The sequence below is a fragment of the Zootermopsis nevadensis genome, unplaced genomic scaffold, assembly GCF_977971745.1.
Source record: "Zootermopsis nevadensis isolate Lab colony 2312 unplaced genomic scaffold, Znev_1.0 Znev_ptg000028l, whole genome shotgun sequence".
Lineage (NCBI taxonomy): Eukaryota > Metazoa > Arthropoda > Insecta > Blattodea > Termopsidae > Zootermopsis > Zootermopsis nevadensis.
The window spans coordinates 22,835,599-22,856,479 of NW_028259160.1; positions in this window are offsets into that span (position 1 = coordinate 22,835,599).

A 20,881-nucleotide genomic window follows, 5' to 3' on the forward strand; every position below is an offset into this window, starting at 1 on the left:
CGAATTGCAAATCTTCATCTTCTCGTTCTTTATCTTTATCTTCTTTTTTCTCATCTTATAACTTACACGTGATAGACTAATTTCTTTTTAAAGATAAGTTGCGTCCGTGTTTAATTACGCACTACGACATGAAGGCGTATGGGTTATTGAAGGTTTAGGTACGTGCATCTTTAACAGCTAGCTAGATGGAGATACATGGACAGCATCACGTTCCAGCCGGTTTTACCCGAAGGAAAAATTCACGGTATCTTCTGTGTATATTATTGAATTGGACCGAACTTGATTGTGTCGCTGTCGGTAGTTGAACCGCGGACTTGCAGGGGTCCAGAAATAAAGTATTAATCGTGGTAAAAATCGGGGATGACTTAGAAATTACAAGTGAATACGGATTTTGGGTCTGAAAAAAAACCCCGAAGGGAAGACATAAAATTTGATGTGAACACGGGAATGAACATCGGTAGACATAATTTGTAGACTAGGTGCCTGAGTAGCTTCTTTGATTCAATGCGGTATAAGATTGATATCATAATTTAGTTAAAAATTACTGCAGAAATAAATGTGTACTTAATATAGTTTAATTTTAAATTTTTGACATGTATGAAGTGAAGGAGGACAATTACAGGGTATACAAGAAAGAATGGTGCGGTTTCAAAAGTTAATAACAAAATTATTTCTAACCTTACACGGGCACAACATACACACCGTCAGCGGCGGCAACTGTCCAAGCTTCTCATGCTTACTGCGTGGCCGCGGGGCCAGTTTCAAAGATGGCGTTGCAGCAGGAGAAGGCTTTCTGTGTGCTCCGTTTTGAGGTGTCCAGAGCGTGAGTTTCGTGCACGGTTTCAAAAAGACGCACCACACAAGAATAACATAAGCAGTTTGTAGAAACTGGATGCTGTAAAGGCAAGAGTCCTGGTCGACCTCGTATGACTGATGACAACATTGAAAGAGTTCGTGAGGCGTTTCAGCGAAGTCCCCGCAAGTCAGTGGCCAGAGGAAGCAGGGAATTGGACATGCCAAACCGTACAAGATTGCGATTGGTGCAGGCCCTTAAACCATCAGACAAAGTGAAAAGGCGACGCTTTTGCGAGGAGATGCGGTTCAAAATGGAGGAAGATGGGTTCGTCGAAAGACTGATCTTCTCCGATGAAGCCACATTCCACATCAGTGGCAAGGTGAACATACACGATGTCCGTATCTGGGGAACCGAGCACCAGCGTGACTCTCCAAAAGTCAACGTTTTCTGTGCGGTGTCCAGCAAAAAAGTGCACGGCCCATCTTTCTTCGCTGAAGCAACTTAGACAGCGACTCATTTCTGGACATGTTGGAAAGCTGGTTGTTACTCCAACTGAATACCAATTATGACGATTACATTCTACAACTGGACATTTTCACAGGAATGTACGAGTGCTTCTCAACCGTGTCTTTCCACAGCGCTGGTCTGGGATGAGTTTGATTACCGTGTGGATGTGTGTCGTGTGATCCAGGATGCACACAATGAAGGATTGTAATGAACGCATGAGAAACTTTGAGAGTTGCCGCCGCTGACAGTGTATGTTGTGCACATGTAAGTTGGTAAATAAATTTTTTATTAACGTTTGAAACCGCACCATTCTTTTGTGTAAACTGTGTACTGCCTCTCCAGCCAAGCGACCCACATGGCGTGTATTAGGACTGCGTTACTTTTTTCATATGACATAATAGATTTTTGGCTACATGAGTGGATACACTTGAGTATGTGTGGAATACATTCTTGGATTAAATATTTTAGTTTCGTTAGTTAGAGAAAGAAGCCAATTATATTATTAATATGTTATGAATACAAATACTCATTAGAGATGGGGTTTAGGTATTTTCAGAATTAACTTCGAGGATGTAGTGAAAAGCGATCCTTACTCATATAACATTTGATGACAGACGGTTGTTCACTCAGGCCACAGAATAGTACGAGTATAAAAGATTATCAGGCCGGCTTTAGATATCTCGGTTTCTCTACCTATATAATCTATCTATTCTATCTATCTGAATATCTCTATCTCTCTCTCTCTGTGTATCTGTTTCTCTCTCTCTCTATCTATCTGTCTGCCTACCTAACTATATATCTATCCATCCGTTCATGTATTTAAAATCTATGTACACATACGAAGATTAACCCAAACACGCACCCACCCATATCATGCATGTTTTGTAGCTCGTATTTTGTTTGTTAAGACAAAAATTAGTCACATAACACAGACATTTTATAATATTTCAAATGGCAATTTATTGTGTCATACGCTACTGTATGAAGATGTATTGTGTTCCTTGAGCTGGTGTGCTGTATGCAAGTGCGTTGTTTTGTGATATTTATACTTTATTCCGATGAATTCCATAAGACACGACAAGAGTACATTTACCTATGACGTACGAGTTTGAGACAAGACAGTACCACCGTGAAGACAAGGCAGAGGTACATTTAGCAATGACATGCGTGTTTCAGATACGTTACCAACAGTTTGAAGACACGGCAGGAGATTTGTCTCTCAGTTTCCTACAGATCGGAAGATATATGCCTTTGAAAAATTGACTTTCGAATACCCGCGAAAAAGTAAAAGTTCTCTATCCTGCAAACCCTTGGACGTACATTGTCGTGACTCTGACATGAAGTTGACATGTACGTGACCCCATAGTCACATGAGTTCTTTCTCTCAGATTCCTACACATCGCGAGATAAATGCCTTTGAAAAATTGACTTTCGAATAACCGTGAAAAATTAAAATGTCTCTATCCTGCAAACCCTTGGACATACATTGACGTGACTCTGACATGAAGTTGGCATATAAGTGTCCTCACACTGATATGAGGTTTGTCTCTCAGATTCCTACACATCGCGAGATATATGCCTTTGAAAAAGTGACTTTCGAATAACCTCGAAAAATTAAAATATCTCTATCCTCCAAACAATTGGAATTACATTGTCGCGACTCTGACATGTCTATGACATATACCTTCCCTCAAAGTGACATAAGTGTTGTCTCTCAGATTCCTACAGATCGCGAGATATTTGCCTTTTCAAAAATTGACTTTCGAATAATCTCGAAAAATTCAAATGTCCCAATATTCCAAAATCTTGGACGTACATTGTCGTGACTCTGACACGAAGTTGACATATACGTGACCTCATAGTGACATGAGTTGTTTCTCTCAGATTCCTACACATCGCGAGATATATGCCTTTGAAAAATTGACTTTCGAATAACTGTGAAAAATTAAAATGTCTCTACCCTTCAAACCCTTGGTCGTACATTGTCTTGACTCTGACATGAAGTTGATATGTAAGTGTCCTCATAGTGATATGCGTTTTGTCTCTCAGATTCCTACACATCGCGAGATATATGCCTTTAAAAAATTGACATTCGAATAACCCTGAAAAATTTTAATGTCTCTATCCTGCAAACCCAAGGACATACATTGACAAGACTCTGACATGAAGTTGACATATACGTTCCCTCAAAGTGACATAAGTTTTGTCTCTCAAGATTCCTACATTTCGGGAGATATTTGCCTTTTCAAAAATTGACTTTCGAATAATCTCGAAAAATTAAAATGTCTCTATCCTCCAAACCCTTGGACATACATTGACGTGACTCTGACGTGAAGTTGACATATACGTTCCCTCAAAGTGACATAAGTTTTTTCTCTCAGATTCCTACACATCGGGACTTATTTGCCTTTTCAAAAATTGACTTTCAAATAATCTCGAAAAATTAAAATGTCTCTATCCTCCAAACTCTTGGACATACATTGACGTGACTCTGACATGAAGTTGACATATGCGTTCCCTCAAAGTGACATAAGGTTTGTCTCTCAGATGCCTACAGATCGGGAGATATTTGCCTTTTAAAAATTGACTTTCGAATAATCTCGAAAAATTAAAATTTCTCTATCGTCCAAACCCTAGGACATACATTGACGAGATTCTGACATGAAGTTGACAAATACGTTCTCTCAAAGTGACATAAGTTTTGTCTCTCAGATTCCTACAGATCGGGAGATATATGCCTTTAAATATTGACTTTCGAATAATCTCGAAAAATTAAAATGTCTCTATCGTCCAAACCCTAGGACATACATTAACGAGATTCTGACATGAAGTTGACATATACGTTCCCTCAAAGTGACATAAGTTTTGTCTCTCAGATTCCTACAGATCGGGAGATATTTGCCTTTTCAAAAATTGATTTTCGAATAATCTCGAATAATTCAAATGTCTCTATTCTTCAAACCCTTTTTCGTACATTGTCCTGACTCTGACATGAAGTTGATATGTAAATGTCCTCATAGTGACATGAGTTGTGTCTCTCAGATTCCTGAATATCGAGAGATATATGCCTTTGAATAATTGACTTTCGAATAACCCTGAAAAATTAAAATGTCTCTATCCTGCAAACCCTTGGACATACATTGACGTAACTATGACATGACGATGACATATGCGTTCCCTCAAAGTGACATAAGTTTTGTCTCTCAGATTCCTACAGATCGGTAGATATTTCCCTTTTAAAAATTGACTTTCGAATAATCTCGAAAAATTAAAATGTCTCTATCGTCCAAACCCTTGGACATACATTGACGAGATTTTGACATGACGTTGACATATACATTCCCTCAAAGTGACATACGTTTTGTCTCTCAGATGCCTACAGATCGGGAGATATTTGCCTTTAAAAAATTGACTTTCGAATAATCTCGAAAAATTCAAATCTCTGTATCGTCCAAACACTTGGACATACATTGACGAGATTCTGACATGACGTTGACATATACGTTCCCTCAAAGTGACATAAGTTTTGTCTCTCAGATTCCTACAGATCGGGAGATATTTGCCTTTTCAAAAATTGACTTTCGAATAATCTCTAAAAATTTAAATGTCTCTATCCTCCAACCCCTTGGACATACATTGACGTGACTCTGACAGGAAGTTAACATATACGTTCCCTCAAAGTGACATAAGTTTTGTCTCTCAGATTCCTACAGATCGGGAGATATTTGCCTTTTAAAAATTGACTTTCGAATAATCTCTAAAAATTTAAATGTCTCTATCCTCCAAACCCTTCGACATACATTGACGTGACTATGACATGAAGTTGACATATACGTTCCCTTAAAGTGACATAAGTTTTGTCTCTCAGATTAATACAGATCGGGAGATATTTGCCTTTTCAAAAATTGACTATCGTATAATCTCGAAAAATTCAAATGTCTCTATCCTCCAAACCCTTGGACATACATTGACGAGACTCTGACATGAAGTTGACATATGCGTTCCCTCAAAGTGACATAAGGTTTGTCTCTCAGATGCCTACAGATCGGGAGATATTTGCCTATTAAAAATTGACTTTCGAATAATCTCGAATAATTAAAATGTCTCTATTGTCCAAACCCTTAGACATACATTGACAAGATTCTGACATGAAGTTGACATATACGTTCCCTCAAAGTGACATAAGGTTTGACTCTCAGATTCCTACAGATCGGGAGATATTTCCCTTTTCAAAAATTGAAATTTCGAATAATCTCGAAAAATTTAATTGTCTCTATCCTCCAACGGCAATTGAAAAAGGACATGAGATTTGGTACCTGGAACATTAGGAGCCTCTATAGGGCTGGGGCACTGAAATCAGTGTGTAGGGAATTAGGGAATTATAAGTTAGACTTAGTGGCAGTGCAGGAAGTGCGATGGGAGGGGGAGGGCACGATCCCAGTGGACAATTTTACATTTTTCTATGGAAAGGGGAATGACAATCATCAGCTAGGGACGGGTTTTTTTGTTCATAGCAGAATTAGGGCAGCAGTTAAGAGAGTAGAATTTGTTAGTGACAGGTTGTCTTACGTAATTTTGGAAGGACGTTGGTGCGACATCATTGTCCTTAATGTTCATGCCCCAACTGAAGACAAAAGCGATGATATCAAGGATAGCTTTTATGAAGAATTGGAATCAGTATTTGATACATTTGGCAAGTATCACATGAAAATTCTGCTAGGAGATTTCAATGCAAAAATTGGGAGGGAGGATGTCTTCAAACCCACAATAGGCAGCGAGAGTCTCCATGCACTTAGTAATGATAATGGCGTCAGAGCAGTGACCTTCGCTACGTCAAAAGATTTAATTGTAAAAAGTACAAAATTTCCACACCGTGATGTTCATAAATACACTTGGACTTCCCCAGATGGCAGAACACACAATCAAATAGATCATGTTTTAGTAGATAAGAGAAGGCAGACAAATGTAATTGATGTGAGATCATTCAGAGGAGCAGATTGCGACACTGATCATTATCTGGTGGTAGCAAAAGTGAGGGAGCGGCTTTCAGTAAGTAGACGAACTAAACAAAATTTTGACACAGAAAGATTTGATTTGAAAAAATTAAGTGAGGGAGAGGCAAAGGAACAATATCAAGTTGAAATTTCGAATAGGTTTCAAATTTTAGAGACAAATGAGGATAATGAAAGTGTGGACATCAACAGGGAGTGGGAAAATGTCAGAAACTGCATCAAAATTTCAGCAAAAGAGAAACTAGGATACTACAGGAGAAAGCAAAATAAACCGTGGTTTGATGAAGAATGTTCAAAATTAATAGATCGAAGGAAGCAAACAAAATTTCAATGGTTGCAGAACCCAAACAAAACAAATGCGGATAATCTATGTAACGTGAGACGTGAGGCTAGTAGAACCTTTAGGACTAAGAAAAGGGAATACCTGAAGGGCAAAATTGCTGAACTTGAGACAAATAATAAGGAAAAAAACATCAGAGACCTGTACAGAGGCATTAATAACTTTAAGAAAGGATATCAACCCCAGACTAATTTGGTAAAGGATGATAGTGGCAATTTGCTTGCAGATCCAATAAAAATTGTGAATAGGTGGAAAAATTTCTTTAGCGAGCTCTTAAATGTTCATAATACTGGTGATATTAGACAGATTAAAATGCATACAGCTGAACTGTTGGTGCCAGAACCTAGCTTAGATGAAGTGGAACTAGCCATTGGGAAGTTGAAAAGTTATAAATCTCCAGGAATTGATCAGATTCCGGCCGAATTAATTAAAGCAGGTGGCAAAGGGTTGCATATGAGGATCCATAAGCTTATTCAGTTAATTTGGGATAAGGAAGAGATGCCACATCAATGGAAGGAATCCATAATTATTCCTATTTATAAGAAGGGGGACAAGACTGAGTGTGGTAATTACCGAGGAATATCGCTGCTATCAACCTCATACAAAATTCTATCCAACATTCTTTTGGCAAGATTAACCCCATATGCGAATGAAACTATTGGGGATCATCAGTGTGGGTTCAGACGAAACAGATCAACGATTGATCAGATCTTTTGCATTCGTCAGATACTAGAGAAAAAATGGGAGTTCGGTGGGACTGTACATCAGTTATTTATAGATTTCAAAAAAGCCTATGACTCTGTGAAGAGAGAAGTGCTATATAATATTCTTATTGAATTTGGTATACCAAAGAAGCTAGTGGGTCTAATAAAAATGTGCTTAAATGAAACCTGCAGCAAAATTCGAGTAGGTAAATATGTATCTGAGACATTCCTCATCAAGAACGGTCTAAAACAAGGAGATGCTTTGTCTCCCTTGCTCTTTAACTTTGCGCTAGAATACGCCATCAGGAAGGTCCAAGGTAGGCAGGAGGGTTTGCAATTGAACGGGACACATCAGCTATTGGCATATGCTGATGATGTTAATTTATTGGGGGACGATATAAATACAATAAAGAGGAACGCAGAAGTTTTACTAGAGGCTGGTAGACAAGTGGGGCTGGAAGTAAATTCAGAAAAAACTAAGTACATGTTAGTATCTCGTCATCAGAAGACAGGCGGGCAAAATTATCTTAGGGTAGCTAATAAATCCTTTGAAAGGGTTACAAAGTTCAAATATTTGGGAACAACAATAACAAATCAAAATGATACTTGTGAGGAAGTTAGGAGGAGACTAAATTCCGGAAATGCTTGCTACTTCTCAGTCCAAAATATTTTGTCTTCCCGTCTGATTTCTAAGAACCTGAAAATTAAAGTATACAAAACAATAATCTTGCCTGTTGTTTTGTATGGGTGCGAAACATGGTCTCTCACTCAGAGGGAGGAACACAGATTGCAGGTGTTTGAGAATCGGGTGTTGAGGAGGATATTTGGGCCTAAGAGGGAAGACGATGGGGCGTGGAGAAAACTGCACAATGACGAGCTTAAAAATCTGTACTGCTCCCCCAGTATTGTGAGGGTGATTAAGTCGAGAAGAGTGAGATGGGCGGGACATGTAGCGCGCATGGATGGGACAAGAGGTGTGCACCGGGTACTGGTTGGGAAACCTGAAGGGAAGAGACCGCTGGGGAGACCTAGACGTAGATGGGAGGATAATCTCAGGCGGGATCTATCCGAGATAGGAGTTGAAGGAAACTGGATTTTGTTGGCCCAGGACAGGGTCCGGTGGAGGGCTTTGGTTAATTCGGTGATGAACCTTCGGGTTCGGTAAGCCATCTAGTTAGTTAGTTAGCTCTATCCTCCAACCCCTTGGACATACATTGACGTGACTCTGTTATGAAGTTGACATATACGTTCCCTCAAAGTGACATAAGTTTTGTTTCTCAGATTCCTACAGATAGGGAGATATTTGCCCTTTAAAAATTGACTTTCGAATAATCTCTAAACATTTAAATGTCTCTATCCTACAAACCCTTGGACATACATTGACGAGACTCTGACAGGAAGTTGAGACATACGTTCCCTCAAAGTGACATAAGTTTTGTCTCTCAGATTCGTACAGATCGGGAGATATTTGCCTTTTAAAAATTGACTATCTATTAATCTCTAAAAATTTAAATGTCTCTATCCTCGAAACCCCTCGACATACATTGACGTGACTATGACATGAAGTTGACATATACATTCCCTCAAAGTGACTTAAGTTTTGTCTCTCAGATTCATACAGATCGGGAGATATTTGCCTTTCACAAATTGACTTTCGAATAATCTCGAAAAATTAAAATGTCTCTATCCTCCAAACCCTTGGACATACATTGACGTGACTCTGACATGAAGTTGACATATGCGTTCCCTCAAAGTGACATAAGTTTTGTCTCTCAGATTCCTACAGATCGGGAGATATTTGCCTTTCACAAATTGACTTTCGAATAATCTCGAAAAATTAAAATGTCTCTATCCTCCAAACCCTTGGATATACATCGACGAGACTCTGACATGAAGTTGACATATCCGTTCCCTCAAAGTGACATAAGGTTTGTCTCTCAGATGCCTACAGATCGGGAGATATTTGCCTTTTAAAAATTGACTTTCGAATAATCTCGAAAAATTAAAATGTCTCTATCGTAAAAACCCTTGGACATACATTGACGAGATTCTGACATGGAGTTCACATATACGTTCCCTAAAAGTGACATAAGTTTTGTTTCTCAGATTCCTACAGATCAGGAGATATTTGCATTTTAAAAATTGACTTTCGATTAATCTCTAAAAATTTAAATGTCTCTATCCTCCAAACCCTTCGACATACATTGACATGACTATGACATGAAGTTGACATATACGTTCCCTCAAAGTGACATAAGTTTTGTCTCTCAGATTCCTACAGATCGGGAGATATTTGCCTTTTAAAAATTGCCTTTCGAATAATCTCTAAAAATTTAAATGTCTCTATAATCCAAACCCTTGGACATACATTGACGTGACTCTGACAGGAAGTTTACATATACGTTCCCTCAAAGTGACAAAAGTGTTGTATCTCAGATTCCTACAGATCGGGAGATATTTGCCTTTTAAAAATTGACTTTCGAATAATCTCGAAAAATTATGATGTCTCTATCCTCCAAACCCATGGACATACATTGACGTGACTCTGACAGGAAGTTTACATATACGTTCCCTCAAAGTGACATAAGGCTTGACTTTCAGATTCCTACAGATCGGGAGATATTTGCCTTTTAATCATTGACTTTCGAATAATCTCGAAAAATTCAAATGTCTCTATCCTTTAAACCCTTTTTCGTACATTGTCGTGACTCTGACATGAACTAGATATATAAATGTCCTCATAGTGACATCAGTTGTGTCTCTCAGATTCCTACATATCGAGAGATATATGCCTCTGAATAATTGACTTTCGAATAAACCTGCAAAATTAAAATGTCTGTATCCTGCAAACCCTTGGACATACATTGACAAGACTTTAACATGGCGATGACATATGCGTTCCCTCAAAGTGACATAAGGTTTGTCTCTCAGATTCCTACAGATCGGGAGATATTTGCCTTTTCAAAACTTGACTTTCGAATAATCTCGAAAAATTAAAATGTCTCTATCCTCCAAACCCTTGGACATACATTGACGTGACTCTGACAGGAAGTTTACATATACGTTCCCTCAAAGTGACATAAGTTTTGTCTCTCAGATTCCTACAGATCGGGAGATATTTGAATTTTAAAAATTGACTTTCGAATAATCTCTAAAGTTTAAATGTCTCTATCCTCCAACCCCTTGGACATACATTGACGTAACTCTGACAGGAAGTTGACATATACGTTCCCTCAAAGTGACATAAGTTTTGTCTCTCAGATTCCTACAGATCGGGAGATATTTGCCTTTCACTAATTGACTTTCGAATAATCTCGAACAATTTAAATGTCTCTATCCTCCAAACCCTAGGACATACACTGACTTGACTCTGACAGCAAGTTGACATATACGTTCCCTCAAAGTGACATAATTTTTGTCTCACAGAATCCTACTGATCGGGAGATATTTGCCTTTTAAAAATTGACTTTCGAACAATCTCTAAAAATTTAAATGTCTTTATCCCCCAGACCCTTGGACATACATTGACGTGACTCTGACAGGACGTTGACATATACGTTCCCTCAAAGTGATATAAGTTTTGTCTCTCAGATTCCTACAGATCGGGAGATATTTGCCCTTTAAAAATTTTCTTTCGAATAATCTCGAAAAATTAAAATGTCTCTATCGTTCAAACCCTTCTACATACATAGACGTGACTATGACATGAAGTTAACATATACGTTCCCTCAAAGTGACATAAGTTTTGTCTCTCAGATTCCTACATATCGAGAGATATATGCCTCTGAATAATTGACTTTCGAATAAACCTGCAAAATTAAAATGTCTGTATCCTGCAAACCCTTGGACATACATTGACAAGACTTTAACATGACGATGACATATGCGTTCCCTCAAAGTGACATAAGGTTTGTTTCTCAGATGCCTACAGATCGGGAGATATTTGCCTTCTAAAAATTGACTTTCAAATAATCTCGAAAAATTAAAATGTCTCTATCGTCCAAACCCTTGGACATACATTGACGAGATTCTGACATGAAGTTGACATATACGTACCCTCAAAGTGACATAAGTTTTGTCTCTCAGATTCTAGAGATCGGGAGATATTTGCCTTTTAAAAATTGACTTTCCAATAATCTCGAAAAATTAAAATGTCCCTATCCTCCAAACCCTTGGACATACATTGACGTGACTCTGACAGGAAGTTGACATATACGTTCCCTCAAAGTGACATAAGTTTTGTCTCTCAGATTCCTACAGATCGGGAGATATCTGCCTTTTAAAAATTGACTTTCGAATAATCTCTAAAAATTTAAATGTCTCTATCCTCCAAACCCTTGGACATACATTGACGTGACTCTGACAGGAAGTTGACATATATAATCCCTCAAAGTGACATAAGTTTTGTCTCTCACATTCCTACAGATCGGGAGATATTTGCCTTTTAAAAATTGACTTTCGAATAATCTCGAAAAATTAAAATGTCTCTATCGTCCAAACCCTTGGACATACATTGACGAGATTCTGACATGAAGTTGACATATACCTTCCCTCAAGGAGACATAAGTTTTGTCTCTCAGATTCCTACAGATCGGGAGATATTTGCCTTTTCAAAAATTGACTATCGAATAATCACTAAAAATTTCAATGTCTCTATCCTCCAAACCCTTAGACATACATTGTCGAGATTCTGACATGAAGTTGACATATACGTACCCTCAAAGTGACATAAGTTTTGTCTCTCAGATTCCTACAGATCGGGAGATATTTGCCTTTAAAAAATTGACTTTCAAATAATCTCGAAAAATTCAAATGTCTCTATCCTTCAAACCCTTTTTCGTACATAGTCGTGACTCTGACATGAAGTAGATATATAAATGTCCTCATAGTGACATCAGTTGTGTCTCTCAGATTCCTACATATCGAGAGATATATGCCTATGAATAATTGACTTTCGAATAACCCTGAAAAATTTAAATGTCTGTATCCTGCAAACCCTTGGACATACATTGACAAGACTTTAACATGACGATGACATATGCGTTCCCTCAAAGTGACATAAGTTTTGTCTCTCAGATTCCTACAGATCGGGAGATATTTGCCTTTTAAAAATTGAATTTCGAATAATCTCTAAAAATTTAAATGTCTCTATTCTCCAAACCCTTGGACATACATTGACGTACCTCTGACAGGAAGTTGACATGTACGTTCCCTCAAAGTGACATAAGTTTTGTCTCTCAGATTTCTACAGATCGGGAGATATTTGCCTTTTAAAAATTGACTTTCGAATAATCTCTAAAAATTTAAATGTCTCTATTTTCCAAACCCTTCGACATACATTGACGTGACTATGACATGAAGTTGACATATACGTTCCCTAAAAGTGACATAAGTTTTGTCTCTCAGATTCCTACAGATCGGGAGATATTTGCCTTTAACAAATTGACTTTCGAATAATCTCGAAAAATTTAAATGTCTCTATCGTCCAAACACTTGGACATACATTGACGAGATTCTGACATGAAGTTGACATATACGTTCCCTCAAAGTGACATAAGTTTTGTCTCTCAGATTCCTACAGATCGGAAGATATTTGGTTTTCAAAAATTGACTTTCGAATAATCTCGATAAATTAAAATGTCTCTATCTTCCAAACCCTTGGACATACATTGACGTGCCTCTGACAGGAAGTTTACATATACGTTCCCTCAAAGTGACATAAGTTTTGATCTCAGATTCCTACAGATCGGGAGATATTTGCCTTTTAAAAATTGACTTTCGAATAATCTCGAAAAATTAAAATGTCTCTATCGTCCAAACCCTTTTACATACATTGACAAGATTCTGACATGAAGTTGACATATACGTTCCCTCAAAGTGTCATAAGTTTTGTCTCTCAGATTCCTACAGATCGGGAGATATTTGCCTTTCAATAATTGACTTTCGAATAATCTCGAAAAATTAAAATGTCTCTATCGTCCAAACCCTTGGACATACATTGACGAGATTGTGACATGAAGTTGACATATACGTTCCCTCAAAGTGACATAAGATTTGTCTTTCAGATTAATACAGATCGGGAGATATTTGCCTTTTCAAAAATTGACTTTCGAATAATCTCGAAAAATTAAAATATCTCTATCCTCGAAACCCTTGGACATACATTGACGAGACTCTGACATGAAGTTGACATATGCGTTCCCTTAAAGTGACATAAGGTTTGTCTCTTAGATGCCTACAGATAGGGAGATATTTGCCTTTTAAAAATTGACTTTTGAATAATCTCGAAAAATTAAAATGTCTCTATCGTCCAAACCCTTGGACATACATTGACGAGATTCTGACATGATGTTGACATATACGTTCCCTCAAGGTGACATAAGTTTTGTCTCTCAGATTCCTACAGATCGGGAGATATTTGCCTTTTCATAAATGGACTTTCGAATAATCTCTAAAAATTTAAATGTCTCTATCTTCCAAACCCTTTTACATACATTGACGTAACTCTGACAGGAAGTTGACATATACGTTCCCTCAAAGTGGCATTAGTTTTGACTCTCAGATTCCTACAGATCGGGAGATATTTGCCTTTTAAAAATTGACTTTCGAACAATCTCTAAATATTTAAATGTCTCTATCCTCCAAACCCTTATACATACATTGACGTGACTATGACATGAAGTTGACATATACGTTCCATCAAAGTGACATAAGTTTTGTCTCTCACATTAATACAGATCGGGAGATATTTGCCTTTTCAAAAATTGACTTTCGAATAATCTCGGAAAATTAAAATGTCTCTATCCTCCAAATCCTTTTATATACATTGACGAGATTCTGACATGAAGTTGACATATACGTTCACTCAATGTGACATAAGTTTCGTCTCTCAGATTCCTACAGATCGGAAGATATTTGGTTTTCAAAAATTGACTTTCGAATAATCTCGAAAAATTGAAATGTCTCTATCCTCCAAACCCTAGGACATACATTGACGTGCCTCTGACAGGAAGTTTACATATACGTTCCCTCAAAGTGACATAAGTTTTGTCTCTCAGATTTCTACAGATCGGGAGATATTTGCCTTTTAAAAATTGACTTTCGAATAATCTCTAAAAATTTAAATGTCTCTATTTTCCAAACCCTTCGACATGCATTGACGTGACTATGACATGAAGTTGACATATACGTTCCCTCAAAGTGACATAAGTTTTGTCTCTCAGAATCCTACAGATCGGGAGATATTTGAATTTTAAAAATTGACTTTCGAATAATCTCTAAAAATTTAAATGTCTCTATTCTCCAACCCCTTGGACATACATTGACGTACCTCTGACAGGAAGTTGACATATACGTTCCCTCAAAGTGACATAAGTTTTGTCTGTCAGATTCCTACAGATCGGGAGATATTTGCCTTTCACAAATTGACTTTCGAATAATCTCGAAAAATTAAAATGTCTCTATCGTCCAAACCCTCTTACATACATTGACGAGATTCTGACATGAAGTTGACATATACGTTCCCTCAAAGTGACATAAGTTTTGTCTCTCAGATTCCTACAGGTCGGGAGATATTTGCCTTTTAAAAATTGGCTTTCGAATAATCTCTAATAATTTAAATGTCTCTATCCTCCAAACCCTTCAACAAACATTGACGTGACTATGACATGAAGTTGACATATACGTTCCCTCAAAGTGTCATAAGTTTTGTCTCTCAGATTCCTACAGATCGGGAGATATTTGCCTTTTAAAAATTGACTTTCGAATAATCTCGAAAAATTAAAATGTCTCTATCGTCCAAACCCTTGGACATATATTGACGAGATTGTGACATGAAGTTGACATATACGTTCCCTCAAAGTGACATAAGTTTTGTCTTTCAGATTAATACAGATCGGGAGATATTTGCCTTTTCAAAAATTGACTTTCGAATAATCTCGAAAAATTAAAATATCTCTATCCTCGAAACCCTTGGACATACATTGACGAGACTCTGACATGAAGTTGACATATGCGTTCCCTTAAAGTGACATAAGGTTTGTCTCTCAGATGCCTACAGATAGGGAGATATTTGCCTTTTAAAAATTGACTTTTGAATAATCTCGAAAAATTAAAATGTCTCTATCGTCCAAACCCTTGGACATACATTGACGAGATTCTGACATGAAGTTGACATATACGTTCCCTCAAGGTGACATAAGTTTTGTCTCTCAGATTCCTACAGATCGGGAGATATTTGCCTTTTCATAAATGGACTTTCGAATAATCTCTAAAAATTTAAATGTCTCTATCTTCCAAACCCTTCTACATACATTGACGTAACTCTGACAGGAAGTTGACATATACGTTCCCTCAAAGTGGCATTAGTTTTGACTCTCAGATTCCTACAGATCGGGAGATATTTGCCTTTTAATAATTGACTTTCGAAAAATCTCTAAATATTTAAATGTCTCTATCCTCCAAACCCTTGGACATACATTGACATGACTATGACATGAAGTTGACATATACGTTCCCTCAAAGTTTACATAAGTTTTGTCTCTCACATTAATACAGATCGGGAGATATTTGCCTTTTCAAAAATTGACTTTCGAATAATCTCGGAAAATTAAAATGTCTCTATCCTCCAAATCCTTTTATATACATTGACGAGATTCTGACATGAAGTTGACATATACGTTCACTCAATGTGACATAAGTTTTGTCTCTCAGATTCCTACAGATTGGAAGATATTTGGTTTTCAAAAATTGACTTTCGAATAATCTCGAAAAATTGAAATGTCTCTATCCTCCAAACCCTAGGACATACATTGACGTGCCTCTGACAGGAAGTTTACATATACGTTCCCTCAAAGTGACATAAGTTTTGTCTCTCAGATTCCTACAGATCGGGAGATATTTGAATTTTAATAATTGACTTTCGAATAATCTCTAAAAATTTAAATGTCTCTATTCTCCAACCCCTTGGACATACATTGACGTACCTCTGACAGGAAGTTGACATATACGTTCCCTCAAAGTGACATAAGTTTTGTCTGTCAGATTCCTACAGATCGGGAGATATTTGCCTTTCACAAATTGACTTTCGAATAATCTCGAAAAATTTAAATGTCTCTATCGTCCAAACCCTTGGACATACATTGACGAGATTCTGACATGAAGTTGACATATACGTTCCCTCAAAGTGACATAAGGTTTGTCTCTCAGATTCCTACAGATCGGAAGATATTTGGTTTTCAAAAATTGACTTTCGAATAATCTCGATAAATTAAAATGTCTCTATCTTCCAAACCCTTGGACATACATTGACGTGCCTCTGACAGGAAGTTTACATATACGTTCCCTCAAAGTGACATAAGTTTTGTCTCTCAGATTCCTACAGATCGGGAGATATTTGCCTTTTAAAAATTGACTTTCGAATAATCTCGAAAAATTAAAATGTCTCTATCGTCCAAACTCTTTTACATACATTGACGAGATTCTGACATGAAGTTGACATATACGTTCCCTCAAAGTGACATAAGTTTTGTCTCTCAGATTCCTACAGATCGGGAGATATTTGCCTTTTAAAAATTGACTTTCGAATAATCTCGAAAAATTAAAATGTCTCTATCGTCCAAACCCTTTTACATACATTGACGAGATTCTGACATGAAGTTGACATATACGTTCCCTCAAAGTGACATAAGTTTTGTCTCTCAGATTCCTACAGGTCGGGAGATATTTGCCTTTTAAAAATTGACTTTCGAATAATCTCTAAAAATTTAAATGTCTCTATCCTCCAAACCCTTCTACAAACATTGACGTGACTATGACATGAAGTTGACATATACGTTCCCTCAAAGTGTCATAAGTTTTGTCTCTCAGATTCCTACAGATCGGGAGATATTTGCCTTTTAAAAATTGACTTTCGAATAATCTCGAAAAATTAAAATGTCTCTATCGTCCAAACCCTTGGACATACATTGACGAGATTGTGACATGAAGTTGACATATACGTTCCCTCAAAGTGACTTAAGTTTTGTCTTTCAGATTAATACAGATCGGGAGATATTTGCCTTTTCAAAAATTGACTTTCGAATAATCTCGAAAAATTAAAATATCTCTATCCTCGAAACCCTTGGACATGCATTGACGAGACTCTGACATGAAGTTGACATATGCGTTCCCTTAAAGTGACATAAGGTTTGTCTCTCAGATGCCTACAGATAGGGAGATATTTGCCTTTTAAAAATTGACTTTTGAATAATCTCGAAAAATTAAAATGTCTCTATCGTCCAAACCCTTGGACATACATTGACGAGATTCTGACATGAAGTTGACATATACGTTCCCTCCAGGTGACATAAGTTTTGTCTCTCAGATTCCTACAGATCGGGAGATATTTGCCTTTTCATAAATGGACTTTCGAATAATCTCTAAAAATTTAAATGTCTCTATCTTCCAAACCCTTCTACATACATTGACGTAACTCTGACAGGAAGTTGACATATACGTTCCCTCAAAGTGGCATTAGTTTTGACTCTCAGATTCCTACAGATCGGGAGATATTTGCCTTTTAAAAATTGACTTTCGAACAATCTCTAAATATTTAAATGTCTCTATCCTCCAAACCCTTGGACATACATTGACGTGACTATGACATGAAGTTGACATATACGTTCCCTCAAAGTGACATAAGTTTTGTCTCTCACATTAATACAGATCGGGAGATATTTGCCTTTTCAAAAATTGACTTTCGAATAATCTCGGAAAATTAAAATGTCTCTATCCTCCAAATCCTTTTATATACATTGACAAGATTTTGACATGAAGTTGACATATACGTTCACTCAATGTGACATAAGTTTTGTCTCTCAGATTCCTACAGATCGGGAGATATTTGCCTTTTAATAATTGACTTTCGAATAATCTCTAAAAATTTAAATGTCTCTATAATCCAAACCCTTGGACATACATTGACGTGACTCTGACAGGAAGTTGACATATATGTTCCCTCAAAGTGATATAAGTTTTGTCTCTCACATTCCTACAGATCGGGAGATATTTGCCTTTTAAAAATTGACTTTCGAATAATCTCGAAACATTAAAATGTCTCTATCCTCCAAACCCTTGGACATACAGTGACGAGACTCAGACATGATGTTGACATATACGTTTCCTCAAAGTGACATAAGTTTTGTCTCTCAGATGCCTACAGATCGGGAGATAGTTGCCTTTTAAATATTGACTTTCGAATAATCTCGAAAAATTAAAATGTCTCTATCCTCCAAACCCTTGGACATACATAGACGAGACTCTGACATGAAGTTGACATATGCGTTCCCTCAAAGTGACATAAGGGTTGTCTCTCAGATGCCTGCAGATCGGGAGATATTTGCCTTTTAATAATTGACTTTCGAATAATCTCGAATAATTCAAATATCTCTATTCTTCAAACCCTTTTTCGTACATTGTCGTGACTCTGACATGAAGTTGATATGTAAATGTCCTCATAGTGACATGAGTTGTGTCTCTCAGATTCCTAAATATCGAGAGATATATGCCTTTGAATAATTGACTTTCGAATAACCCTGAAAAATTGAAATGTCTCTATCCTGCAAACCCTTGGACATACATTGACGTGACTCTGACATGACGATGACATATGCGTTCCCTTAAAGTGACATAAGTTTTGTCTCTCAGATTCCTACAGATCGGAGGATATTTGACTTTTCAAAACTTGACTTTCGAATAATCTCGAAAAATTAAAATGTCTCTATCCTCCAAACCCTTGGACATACATTGACGTGACTCTGACATGAAGTTGACATATACGTTCCCTCAAAGTGACATAAGTTTTGTCTCTCAGATTCCTACAGATCGGGAGATATTTGCCTTTAAAAAATTGATTTTCGAATAATCTCGAAAAATTTAAATGTCTCTATCGTCCAAACCCTTGGACATACATTGACGAGATTATGACATGAAGTTGACATATACGTTCCCTCAAAGTGATATAAGTTTTGTCTCTCAGATTCCTACAGATCGGGAGATATTTGCCTTTTAAAAATTAACTTTCCAATAATTTCGAAAAATTAAAATGTCTCTATCCTCCAAACCCTTGGACATACATTGACGTGACTCTGACAGGAAGTTGACATATACGTTCCCTCAAAGCGAAATAAGTTTTGTCTGTCAGATTCCTACAGATCGGGAGATATTTGCCTTTCACAAATTGACTTTCGAATAATCTCGAAAAATTTAAATGTCTCTATCGTCCAAACACTTGGACATACATTGACGAGATTCTGACATGAAGTTGACATATACGTTCCCTCAAAGTGACATAAGTTTTGTCTCTCAGATTCCTACAGATCGGAAGATATTTGGTTTTCAAAAATTGACTTTCGAATAATCTCGATAAATTAAAATGTCTCTATCTTCCAAACCCTTGGACATACATTGACGTGCCTCTGACAGGAAGTTTACATATACGTTCCCTCAAAGTGACATAAGTTTTGATCTCAGATTCCTACAGATCGGGAGATATTTGCCTTTTAAAAATTGACTTTCGAATAATCTCGAAAAATTAAAATGTCTCTATCGTCCAAACCCTTTTACATACATTGACAAGATTCTGACATGAAGTTGACATATACGTTCCCTCAAAGTGTCATAAGTTTTGTCTCTCAGATTCCTACAGATCGGGAGATATTTGCCTTTCAATAATTGACTTTCGAATAATCTCGAAAAATTAAAATGTCTCTATCGTCCAAACCCTTGGACATACATTGACGAGATTGTGACATGAAGTTGACATATACGTTCCCTCAAAGTGACATAAGATTTGTCTTTCAGATTAATACAGATCGGGAGATATTTGCCTTTTCAAAAATTGACTTTCGAATAATCTCGAAAAATTAAAATATCTCTATCCTCGAAACCCTTGGACATACATTGACGAGACTCTGACATGAAGTTGACATATGCGTTCCCTTAAAGTGACATAAGGTTTGTCTCTTAGATGCCTACAGATAGGGAGATATTTGCCTTTTAAAAATTGACTTTTGAATAATCTCGAAAAATTAAAATGTCTCTATCGTCCAAACCCTTGGACATACATTGACGAGATTCTGACATGATGTTGACATATACGTTCCCTCAAGGTGACATAAGTTTTGTCTCTCAGATTCCTACAGATCGGGAGATATTTGCCTTTTCATAAATGGACTTTCGAATAATCTCTAAAAATTTAAATGTCTCTATCTTCCAAACCCTTTTACATACATTGACGTAACTCTGACAGGAAGTTGACATATACGTTCCCTCAAAGTGGCATTAGTTTTGACTCTCAGATTCCTACAGATCGGGAGATATTTGCCTTTTAAAAATTGACTTTCGAACAATCTCTAAATATTTAAATGTCTCTATCCTCCAAACCCTTATACATACATTGACGTGACTATGACATGAAGTTGACATATACGTTCCATCAAAGTGACATAAGTTTTGTCTCTCACATTAATACAGATCGGGAGAT